The sequence below is a fragment of the Crocodylus porosus genome, unplaced genomic scaffold, assembly GCF_001723895.1.
Source record: "Crocodylus porosus isolate Cpor-Errol unplaced genomic scaffold, CroPor_comp1, whole genome shotgun sequence".
In the NCBI taxonomy this organism is placed as follows: domain Eukaryota; kingdom Metazoa; phylum Chordata; order Crocodylia; family Crocodylidae; genus Crocodylus; species Crocodylus porosus.
In genome coordinates this window covers 8,132,499-8,144,056 of record NW_017728911.1, presented here as the reverse complement: position 1 = coordinate 8,144,056, position 11,558 = coordinate 8,132,499, and the positions used below count along the sequence as shown (strand labels likewise).

General features: G+C 49.3%; 1 protein-coding gene across 6 annotated transcripts in view; it reads right to left on the bottom strand.

Moving 5' to 3' along the window:
• Positions 1-11,325, bottom strand: part of HERC1 (HECT and RLD domain containing E3 ubiquitin protein ligase family member 1) — a 163,961-nt gene extending 152,636 nt beyond the window's left edge. For all 6 annotated transcript variants that reach the window (XM_019533386.1, XM_019533388.1, XM_019533389.1 and 3 more), the window contains exon 1: positions 11,224-11,325. The gene's annotated coding sequence lies outside the window, so the exon portion shown is untranslated. The remainder of the gene's footprint in view (positions 1-11,223) is intronic.
• Between the last annotated feature and the right edge of the window lie 233 nt (positions 11,326-11,558).

Genomic DNA, 11,558 nt, shown 5'->3' with positions numbered 1-11,558 from the left:
GGGCGTGCCCCCCTGGATCTGTGCGATGGGGCAAGGGCGAGTTGCTGCTGCAGGCTGGTCTCTTGCCAGCTGAGAGAGAGGTTGGGCCAGGGCTGCACACAGGCCAGGCAACAGCAATGCTGGGCTGGGGGGGGAGGCTATGGAGTGGGCTACTACCCCAGAATTCGTCACTGCACCCCCTGTAGCCCTCCTTCCCAACGCCACTGCCCCAAGCACAGACCTGGCCCAGCCCCCCTGCCACCAAGAAGAACCTGGTGCAGCTCCCAGCCTCAGGCTGCCCTCTTCCCATGTACATACCTGGGGGAGCACTTGCCCCCTATGGCTCCCCCGGGGGATGTGTAGCAGCAGGATCTGCCCTGCGTACACCAGATGAGCTGCTCATAGCTGTGCCATGTCCCACCCTGCCCTGGCTCAGCAGCGCCTGCTTCAGCCCCACTACCCCCCTCACAACAGGGACTTCTATCATCTCCCCCCTCCCTCCAATGTCCCTTCCCTCCCCTGCCCCTTCCCCGCCCCGCAACAGGTTTACCAGCCACATACTGCTCTTCAAACTACCAGGCTGACCACGTGCATGCGGCAGCTGTGCACATGCAAGCGGCATTTATTGGCGACATCAGCCAAAAATAGCCAATTGCCAATAATGTCAACTTCCCTTTTATCAATGCTGATATGATATGGACCAATGTATTGGCGCACCTCTACTTAAAAAAATAAGAAAACGATCAATTCATGAATTTACCTGCTTATTTACTGATTTCCAACCCACATAAGGTATTCTAGAGCAGCACTTCCCAATTGGTCTGCCATCAGGCATGAACAGGTGTGCCATGGAATTTTGGGGAGCCACGCCCCCCCCATCCGTCTGTAGCAGCAGTAGGTGGAGGATGCATGGCTCCAGCCAGCGATTCAAGCACCGTGTTACCCTCCCTGCCCCACCCCCAACTCTGCATCCGGTGTGCTGTGATTTTTTTTATTTATGCAAGTGTGCAGTGGGACGGAACAGGCTGGGAAATACTGTTCTAGAGGTTGGCTGGGAGAGAAAAAGTAATGATTCTTTTCCCTTCCAAAAGAGAAACGGGCACAAAATCTATGCCTTGGCTATACAAAGATTTTGTACCAGTATAACTACTGCAATTAGTGTGATATTTTTTAAAGCCAAACTTGCTATATTGGAACTCTCTCCTTAATATAGACCAGGGTAGTCAACCCCAAGCACAAGTGCCAGAGTATGGCATGCAAAGGCATTTTGTTTGGCATACGTGCCTCATGGTGAACAGAGGGGGAAGGACTGGGGCTGCATTGCCACAGCAAGGATTAGGCCCCTCTTGGCTCCCCTGTCATCTGCTCCTGGCATGCCAACATCTTGCAAGTCAAGGTTGAGGGTATTTTTGACACTTTGCCCAAAGTCCTTGCCTGGACAAGGGAGATAAGGTTGATGTCATATCTGGATTTCAAGAAGGCCTTTGACTTGGTCTCCCATGATGCCCTCCTGGCTAAGCTGGAAAACTGAGGCCTTGATCATCTCATAGTCCGATGGCTGGGGAGCTAGCTCCAGGGCCGCACCCAGAGTACTGGCTAATGGGAGCAAATCAACATGGTGCGAGGCGACTAGTGGTGTCCCTCAGGGCTCAGTACTCAGGCCAGTATTCTAATGAAAATGTTGAAATGATCTGGATTCAGGCATCAGATGCAGACTGGCAAAGCTTGCAGACAACACAGAACTATGGGGGAAGGTGGTCACACTAGAGAACAGGCTGGGAATACAGGCCGACCTGGACAGGCGTACAAGGGGGGTGGACCAAAACCTGATGGCAGGCATTTAATGCAGAGAAGTGCCGGGTAGGAGGAAAAACCAGGGAGGAAGACCCAGCTTCATACTTACAGGCTTGGCAGTGCTACACTTGCTAGCACCACGAATGGAAGAGACTTGGGGGCCCTGACTGGCCACAAGATAAACATGAGCCACCAATGCAATGCCATGGCTAGCAAAGCAAACCAACCCAACCCCTGGCATGCATCCATCGATGTACTGCAAGTGAAACCAGAGACATCATCCTCCCACTCTACTCGGCCTTAGTGAGACCACAGCTGAAGTAGTGCATCCAGTTTTCGGCCCCCTACTTCAGGAGGGACTTGGATAAGCTTGAGAGAGTCCAGAGGAGAGCTACCCCCATGATCCACAGCCAAGAGAGGAAGCCTTATAAGGAGAGGCTGAGGGACATGGGACTCTTCAGCCTGGCAAAGAGAAGGCCCCAGGGGGGACTTGGTGGCAGCCTGTAAGTACATAAGGGGGTAACACCAGGATCCAGGAGAACAGTTGTACACCAGGGCTCCCCAAGGGATAACAAGGTCTAAAAGCCACAAATTTCTGGATGGCCAATTTAGACTGGACACAAGGAAAAACTTCTTTACAGTCTGAGTGTCCAGGGTCTGGAACAGACTCCCCACAGAGATGGTGCAAGCACCTAATCTGGACTCCTTCAAATGGCGTTTGGATGCTTACCTTGTGGGGTCATTTGACCCCAGCAGACTTCCTGCCTGTGGCAGTGGATCTGGACTGAATCTCGCGAGGTCCTTTACAGCCCCTAGTGTCTATGAATCTAGGAAACCCCTGACATATACTATTATACTGGCATAGCTTGTATAAGCATGAGAAAGTTTGTTTTAGTTTTTCCTCTTTACCCACTGATATAACTATCCTAGGAGTGCATTCCCCCACCACCCTCTTTAGGCTGGCTTAGTCTACTCCTCTTAAGTCAGTGAGTCAATGAAGTTCTCAGTTTAAAGCATCTTGCACTTTGAACACCCATGGGCAAGAGCTCTTATTCACAGCACTGTCAGGCTGGCTCTTCCTTTGGATTTTCAGAATACCTTCAGTCCCAAAGATATGTTGGCTGTCCAAGGGAATTTCCTCCTAACCAGGTTCATAGTGAGCTGGGTACCTTTCTGATGCCACAATCAAACTTTCCAGATGCCTATCCCAACGGTCGACGATGGCTTCCTTGGCAAGAATCCAGTGTAGTTCCTTCTAATAACCACAGGTTAGAACAGGAGTATTACCAGAGTACTGTTTTTGTCTCCAAAAACTATTTTAATTCTGCAGGAGCTCCTTTGTGATGCTCCAGCACTGGAACATGCCTTGGAAGAGCCCCTTCTCCCATGTTTCCCTTAATAGACATACATTTATTGGCATTCTAGTGACTGCTTCTAAAATGCAACACCTCTCCCCAAAAAACAAGGAAAAGAACCACAGAGAGAAACAGGGCACGGCTGTTTCGAGCATATAAGTCCAGAGGTGTTACAAACATATAATTCCAGGGGCATGTCAGCAGGAAAGTTATTTCCAAACAAGATGATTTCATAGACATTAGGGCTAGAAGGGACCTCGGAAGATCATTGAGTCCAGCCCCCTGCCCGAGGTGCAGGAAGTCAGCTGGGGTCATAGGATCACAGCAAGATAAGCATCCAAATTTCTCTTAAAGGTGTTCAAAGTAGGTGCTTGAACCACCTCCAATGGCAGGCTATTCCAGACCTTGAGGGCTTGGACAGTAAAGAAATTCTACCTTATGTCCAGCCTGAAACGGTCTTGCAGGAATTTATAATTGTTTGACTTTGTTATCTCTTGGGGCACTCTGGTGAACAACTGTTTCCCCAGATCCTGGGGAACACCCCTGATAAACTTATAGGTGGCCATCAGATCGCCCCCAAGTCTGTGTTTTCCAGGCCATCAGATCGCCCCCAAGTCTGCTCTCAGCCTGTTGTTGTAAGGTCTGTTTTCCTGACCTCTGATCATGTGCATGGCTCTTCTCTGGACTCTCTCATGCTTCTCCACATCCTTTTTGAATTGTGGAGCCCAAAACTGGATGCAGTACTCCAGCTGCAGACTCACCAAGGCCGAGCACAACGGGAATGATCCCAAACGCATGTAAAGAGACAAGCAATTCAGCTGTGAAGCAATGTATCACCATCTGACAGAAGATGGGCCGACAAAAGTGATATAGTTAATCTGAAATAAGGATACATTTCCAGTAGGGCAGTGTGAAATTTCACCAACTGTTTCGTTTTGACTCCTTTTGAGCTTGAAACAGCAACATCGAAAAGAAATGAAATGACCGCAGTGAAAATGTTTCAAGTTTCAAACCTGAAGCTGGGCTTGCCTGCAGGAAAACAGAAAGTAAGGAGAGGGAGGGGGAAGAGGGGGAAAGGACACAGTGAAGGCATGCCTTGGCACGTATGCTGGAGAAAACTGCAAGAGAGGAAAGAAGGGCTCTGTCACAGTTTGGCTGCCTGAGATGCTGCTAGTGCTACTGTGCTGCTGCTCACTAAGTTATTATTTTACCTGTTGTTACTTAAAGTGGTGAACCGGACTGAGGCTCTAGGGGAGGAGACCTCATTGGGGCACACTACCATTTCCTGTACAATCCCCAGCACCAGCAAGGGCACGCCTTAATTTAACACACACACACACACACACACACACACACACGTTTTGCTTGTCAGCAGCTTGAGGTGCAGTATCCCAGAAACCCCTGCACCTATCTCCTTGAAAGCTGGCTGACTTCATGCCCTCAGAAGGGGCTACTATCCCTGCTGTTTTCATCCAAATCTGTCAAAAAATGACAAATTTATAGGCAGTATCATGCTTCTCCATTATAGCTTATGGGTGAAACATTGAAACAGCACTGAGATAGTGAAACAATTTTGATGAAATGAAACAGAACAGTGTTTTCGAAATTAAAGGAAACTCAAAACAAAACACTGTCTTGTTGAAATGGAAGTCAAAACTAAATGGTGCTGTTTCGCACAGCCCTAATTTCCATAGACTTTATACCAGTATAACTCATTCCAAAATTGTAGGTCACTTTAAAAGTGGATAAAAGCAGGCTACTTCATATAAGTTGAAGAGGGGGGAGGAACGCTACCACCACTTGTTTTATTAATATGATATTCATTCCTGTATCTATGCACAACTAACATACACATACATTTTCCCTTGAGGACAAGCCTTTACTTCCATATAGGAAAGAAAAGAAACAATACCAGTATAACTACCTGCAAACTAAGGAGACTGTACCAGGTTTTACCATTTTAACTATATCAATATAGTTAAACTGTATCAATGAGTACAACTCATGATCAAATGAGTACAACTATATTGATATAGTTAAAGTGGTACAAATTGCAAGTAGAGAGGCAAGGTCCAAAACACTTTAAATAGCAGCTGGAAACGAATGCAAAAAACAGGAGCCACAATGCAAAATTCTACAGACAACATTCCAGCAACAGGTAATAATAGATAGTTGACATCTTACCTAGGCACTGTCCTTAGAACTGGGATGTCAAACTCATTCAGGCTGCACATGAAGCACAAGACTCCTCCCAGACAAGATCCACAGGGTTAGTAACAACTAGGGTCTAATGGCACCAGAACAAGCAGGGCTGCATCCACACAGTCTTTCTTTGCTCCCACGCCAACAACAGCAACGCATATTGGGGCCCAAAGGGCCCAAATTGTGCTGTAGGCCATGTCCCCACACTTCCTACAACCCAAAATACAATAGCTCTATGAGCTGGATCTTGACTGTGGGCTAGATCTTTGCCAACCCTGCCCTAAACAGGTCTCCCCTTTTTTCTTGTTAGCCATTTGGTTTTATTCTATATTAGATCTCTAAGAAAAACATGGGGTGAATTAGATCTATTCAAGAAGCAAAGAAAAGGGAGCAGCTGATAGAATAAGAAAAAGGAGATGTTTGTTAGGCAAACTATAAAATTATTTTTTAACATATTCATGGTCAACGGCAGATCCAGAGAGGGAGCAGTGGCTCAGATGCACCCCCCTTTATGATGCTTTAGAAGCAGCAACTAGGGTGCACTGATAGAGATTTTGGGGGCCAATAATCAATTTTTAAGGAGGCATATCGGCCAATACCAATCCAATTTCTGATATAGCTGCATGTACCTGGTAAGTCTGTTTCTGGAAGGGGAGAGGGGAGGGAAGGGCAGGGAAGGGAAGGGTAGGGTAGGGTAGGGTGGAGCAGGGCAGATGAAGGCCCCTGAGGTGAGGGAGAGAGTGGGGCAGGACAAAGCCACAGCTCACCCAGGTGGTGCAGGGGGGTGGAGCATGGGTGGAGTGGTATCCCCAGATCTGCGCAGGACGGGGCGGGGCAGAGTGGACTGGGACTGGGGTTGTGCTGGGCTCTTCCTGACCGGAGGTGGGGAGGGACTGGGCTGGGCTGCACTCAGGGGCAGGTGGCGGTGGTGCTGGGAAGGGGGGGCTGTAGCCAACCCAAAATTCGCTGTAGCCCCCCCCCCCCAATCCCCACTCCCAGCAACACCACTGCCTGCCCCAAGCACAGCCATGGCACAACTTCCCCCCCCACCAGAAAAAGCCCAGCACAGCCCCTGGCCCCACCCCACAGCTCACTCCACCCACACTCCATGTAGATCCAGAGGCACGTGGCCCCACCCCCGTGCCCTCCTGGGGTGCCCACAGCAACTGGAGCCACCCCCTCCCTATGTCCCCCAGACAAGCCAAGGCTCCGTCCCCACACCCTGCCCCAACTGGGCAGTGCCTGCCCCAGCTCTACTCCCTCCCTCACCGTGGGGGCCTTGATCTGCACCCCCAACACCCCTTCCCTCCCCGCTTCCCTTCTACCACAACAGACTTACCAGCTGCACGTAGCTCTCGAAGCTACCAGGCTGTGTTCCTTGCCGCCTATGTGCTGTGCTGTGGCTGTGCACAGGAACAGGCATTTACTGGCCAAATTATCGGTCACATCAAGCCGATTACTGATACAATCAATTTTCTTTATATCAGTGCTGATCTGATAGCGGACCAACGCATCAGTGCACCTCTAGCAACAACCAGACACATATTTTTAAGTCCCCAAATCAGGAAAGAATTCCCCAACCCCTCCTTTCCCCTCAAGGCTCAGCAGCATGCTCCCTCCCCTGGCCTGCTTTTCCCCGTCACCAGCTGCCTCAGGGACAAGGCTCCAGAGCTGTTTCTACCCCTCTCCAGCCAGGCTCTGTAGTGAGCTGGGCTCAAACAGAGACAGCAACAGTGGGTGGGCTCCTCCTCCCCACACAGTCCCTCAGTGTTCCCTGACATCCCAGGAGCAGGCACAGAAGAGGGGAACCTGCCTGCTGCTACCACCATTGTCTCTAGTCAGTCCTGTCTCCATGTATAGCTTGGCTGGAATGGGGCAGGAGTGGTTCTGGAAACTCTTCCTCTCCCACTCGCCACCCCCATCAGCTGGGGACAGCAGAAGGCAAGGGAAGAGAAGGGAAATGACAAGCTGCACTGCACAGAAAAGGAGACTGTTACCTAACTGAAGGACTTAAGAAAAGATCCCAGCTGCTGCTCTCACAGCATGGTATACTCACCCCAGTTGGAAGGAAATTACTGGGAGCAGGGGTGCAGCTACCCATGCAGCGTCACTGTTGCTCTCCCACCCATCTTTAGCATTCATACCCCACCTTAGAGCCAGATTTTATTTCACCTATTAAACATCTAAACAGACCTAGGTTCCTAAGCATAATCAAGTTCCTAGAGTTCAAGTCCCCCAAAATCCATTAATACATATATTTTGGTAAAATACCATCCACTAACCCCCAAGATTGAGTCACAAAAAAATCCACCTTTTAAATTGACTGTTTTTCAGGGACTCTAACAGAGCAGAGCAAAATCACATTTAGGCCCTGTCTATTTGTTACAGGCATTGTGAAATTCACTGGTTACCTGCACAACTACCTTAAGACGAGTGACACGTGCAAAGTACCCATCACACAATAAAAAAAGCTCCTACCAGCTATAATGTTAGACCTCAAAAATGTGTACAACTTTACAGCTGGTTGCTACTGAGTTTTAATTTGTACTTATAGCAGGGTGCCTTATCAGCTGACAGGGCTCCAAGCTGAAGGGGTACACATTGCCCAGTGGGGGCTGTGAGTCCCACAGCTGCTCGGGACTCTCAGCCCAAGCAGCCGCTGTCTCTGGGTTCTGGCAGTGCCCCATAGTTGTTTAGACCCAGAGTACCATATCTGTGGACACTGGGTCCCAACAGTGGGTCTCCTGGCAATACCCCCACCCACAGGAGTGCATGAAAACCCCAGGGAGGGAGGATAGCCAGAGGAGTGATCTCCCTTCCCCAGGAGTACATAAAACTTTTACTTATGATCACATGAAAAAGTCTATTTGCCAATGGGAAATTGACAGGCAAGGAAAATCAAGTTATCGCCCCCCCCCCCCCAAACAACTGTACAATTAGTACTAAAAGTAGTTTCTAGACTTCATGGTTGTGGAGAAAAACCATCAGAATCTGAACTAAGATGGCCCTTGAAACTAAGACACGCTATAGCCACCTTGGTAACTCTGTGAGGCTCTTCCCCAGAAAAGGAAGAGAAATTGAAATGTTGGCTTTATTATTATTATTTAGAATTCAGCCTACAACAGAGAAACTAACAAGAATTGTATCAATTTCACTTTCCACTTCTTTGGAAAGAGACATAACACTTGAGCTAAACAAAAGCAGAAGGTAGAAGACAAGTAGCACACATCTAAAGTCATTTTCAAGAGCAGCCAAAACAGAGAATGATCAAGAAAGATGCTCCACATCAGCATGCCTGTAGCTGTCAGGAGACAGCCTGTTCTCTTTCCAATAAGCAGAAAAAGGCTCTAAGTTTATCAGACACATTAACTAGAGAATAACACATGTGATGAAGTCCCTAATAAATGTCCAAGGACACATTTCCAAGGATGTACTACTGCTCCTCCCCACAGCAGGGAGCACAGAAGTAATCATTCCATCAGATCTTACAATCTGCTTAACTCCACTCACCCTATCTTTCAAGAGCTTGGAGCTAAGCAAGGTTATTGGTTTCTCAAAGTCCTGCTAAGAAGCGTGGGGGGAAGATGTGGGTGTGTGCATGTGGCAGTGTGTGTGGGGGGGGGGCCAAATTTTACCACCCATTACATTAAGAGGTTTTAAAAAAGTAAGAGGTTTTGGGGAAAAAACTAAACAAAAATAAGACTTATCTGTTGAATGTTTAAAGTTACATAAGAATGACAAATTATTTTTCTGTAAAAGTAAGATCTTTTATATGAACAACTCAAGCACAGCTTTAAGTTATGAACAGAAATGTCCCAAGAAATTATTTTCATTGAGGACCTGTGCCAACTCAATCTGCTAAAAGATCTAATTTAAAAATCAAAGTTATAAGTTACAGAAACAAAGTAATGTTCACATACAGTATGAAGTTTCTATGAAGTTTAGAACTGTCTCCTGTTGTGCCCTTTATTTCATATAATTGTACAGCTGTATTGTCAAATACTTTCTGATCGTCATAATACAAGGAAAGCATATGGTTTTTTCTACCTTCTCTCTTGTAAATCTAAGGAAATTAACCAAAACATATTCTTAAGCCCATCACCCTTAAAGGCAGGAAGTCAGAAAATGAAGGTAAGATTTTCAAAACATCTTTGCTCATTTACACTATACACATACAGTATTTTAGTTAGCTGTAAGATGATGGGCCATTTGTGCCCTCATATAAGTACAACTGCTAGTTATTTCAGCAAGACTGAAACAACATGTTTGAGCGAGAAAAAGTCTTGTACATGTGGCATATAAATTTCTCAGACTGTATAAAATGAACTAATACATAAATTAAAGTTCTTTAGAATTGTAATAAGTTCTTTTCTTCGAAATGACAATCTGTATTTTTGACCACTCTGAACACAGATGATGTGTCCTATTACAAGCACTTACAGATTTCTGTCTCCTCTTTAAATCATATTGAAACTTCCAACAGGGAATGGAGCTGCCTGGACACGTTTCAACAGACTTGATGACAGCAGGCCAATCACAACAGGTAATCAAGGCCGGAGGATATACTTGGCCAGTTCCCAGACAGTGTGTAGTCTCTGCTATTGATTGCTAAATTCAACAACCACAAAGTTCAAGGAAAAATCTTTTTCATCTTCAGCTACATTACCTGATCTCTTTTGACCTGTCACCAGCACATCATGAAGGAACAGTTATTTCAGAAGCAACACGAGGAACGAAAATATCTATTTTCTAGAGGTACTGAAGGGCAGAACACAGAACTGATGGCTCCAGATGTTCCACGTACATAACACTGCACAGTACATGGATCACCAAGTAACCATGTGCAACTTGAAGTGAAGAAAATCTGCCAGCAGCTACATGGTTCTAAGCACCCCTATGGACTGCAAGTACAAGAATCAAGCATCACGTACATCATGATGCCATGTGATGACGCACAATCAGTTTTGATGACAGAAAGAGAAGGACAACAAAACCATTTCTGGTTTGCTTATTTTAAATACTTAAGAAGCAACTAATTCCAACCCTGGGTCTCTTTCCACTTTCCCAGCCACACAGACCATGACACCTTTACCACTAAGGCCACAAGTAGAATGATCCATGATCTGTTCAAGAAAGGCAGCATTAACAAATGGTATTCAGCAATTTTAGATCAGGAGAAAGAACTGTATCAGATGCAAAGCCATGGGGGGGAGGGGTCGACAAAAGAAAAGGTGGAGGGGACGACTGCCCCCAACACTTGTGCCCTGTGGGGGCCCCGGGTTACAAAACAGCCAAGTGAAGCCGTTGGGGCCTCCCTTTTGTTTGCACCAACCCACTGGGCTGCTCCGGGTGCGGGGATGTGGCTGCCCTGCTGTTGTGTCAGCATCTGCAGGGCCACGCGAGGGATCCAACGCGGCGAGGCAGGCGGCGCTCCTGTCCCTCCCCCCAGGGCCAACCCCAGCAGCGCAGCAGCCCAAGGGCCCCGGGGAGCGGCGAGGAGGCCGCACCTCACCGCAGCGCTCGACCAGTCCCGCCTCGCGAGCAAAACCGAGGCCAAAAGAGCCGTGCGCAGGGGGAAGCGGCCCCGGTCCCGGCCCCGGGGGGGCGCGCAGCGCTGGGCACGGAGCACAAGCCCGCGCGGGCAGGCGGCGGTTACGCGGTCGGGGAGAGGGACCCGGCCACACAACAAAGGCACCTGACGCCCGCGGCGGGCTGCGGCGCCCCCCCGACTATGGGCCCCGCCCGGCGGCGAGTGCAGCTGCAGCTGCAGCTGCCCCGGGGGAGGGTGCGGCGGGGTGACCCCTCCGGCCCTGCGCTGAGGAGACGCGCCGCCGCCCCGCCTCCCACTCCTCCCGCTGGCCCGGCGGCGCAGGGGGGCGCCGTGCGGAGTTACCGGGTCGGGGGCGGCGGGGCCCGGCCGTATCCTCTCGGCAGCGGCAGCAGCAGCGGCGGCTTGTCAAAGGGAAAACATGACGCGGGAGGAGCGAAGCAGCGAGATCTCGCGGGGCTGGCGTCCAGGTCTCGCGAGCCTTGGCCTCCCCGCCTTAAGCGACGGGGTGGGGGGTGCTGGCTGTCTGGGGGCGGCTCGACTCGGCCTCCTCCTCCTCTTCCGGCTCCTCCGCCCACGTCTCCCCCGCGTTACTTGCCTGCGAGCTGGGAGCCCGGCCGGGGCCGTGACACTGACGAGCCGAGCTCCTGGCAGCGGCTGCCGCAGCCCCGAGCCCGCGG